At 40.2% G+C, this 799-nt stretch overlaps 1 protein-coding gene across 1 annotated transcript in view; it reads right to left on the bottom strand.

The window, feature by feature from the left end:
• The window catches only part of LOC119592824 (rootletin-like), a 148,678-nt gene that overhangs the window by 112,321 nt on the left and 35,558 nt on the right, over positions 1-799 (bottom strand). The window lies entirely within an intron of this gene.

Here is a 799-nt window from a genome sequence, read left to right as displayed (position 1 = left end):
TAAGAAAAAAAAAACCCGTAGCACCTCGACCGTCCCAGAATAGCTTTCCCGCCAAAACTTTCCCGCGACAGATTAGGTAGAGCGCCGGAGTAAATTTCATTTAAATACACACAAGAGGGTGCCATTAGATCTCTACGGGCGAGGGTGATTATTTTGGGCACTAGACTCACTCCAGGCACAGGGTGGGGAGAGAGAGACGCAATGATAAAGGGGGAGAGGGAAACGCTGTGATAAAAAGGGAAGAGAGGGCGATGGGTGATGATGGAAGGGAGAGCGAAGATGATACAGCAAAGATTTTCAAGCCTTTTACAAGTGCTACAATCTTTAGCCGGTTATATCTAACAAATAATAATAAATCGAATTCTATCTTAAAATTTCAATAATCAACATATGAATCAACATAATCAACTCCACAATCAAGATATTCAATGCTACACCACACTTGAAACAACACAATAAATATTAAGACGATAAGCTGAAAAGAGTTATCTTTATATATCATAAACATAGAGTGCTGTAACATCCCTTTTGGCCGTGTTCGGCTCCATCTGTCAGACATCCAATAAAATAAATACAAGTCTGGTGGTACGGGCTTCAGTTTCATAATTAAGCGTCTCTGATTTTCGCCACATCTTCGTCTACAGCATTTCGAAGTATAAATTCATTATCTTTTCATATTACCTTTTTCTCTCTCGCTTCTTTTCGACCTTCTCTCGAGTTCCCGAAGAAGGAGGAAGGAGGAGAGAGAATGGAGGACAGAAGATAAGAGATACTTCGCTATCAGTAACAGAATGAGTTA

This window comes from Penaeus monodon, chromosome 31, assembly GCF_015228065.2.
Source record: "Penaeus monodon isolate SGIC_2016 chromosome 31, NSTDA_Pmon_1, whole genome shotgun sequence".
Lineage (NCBI taxonomy): Eukaryota > Metazoa > Arthropoda > Malacostraca > Decapoda > Penaeidae > Penaeus > Penaeus monodon.
Note: the sequence above shows the minus strand (reverse complement) of the source record. Positions and strands in the feature narration are given on the sequence as shown.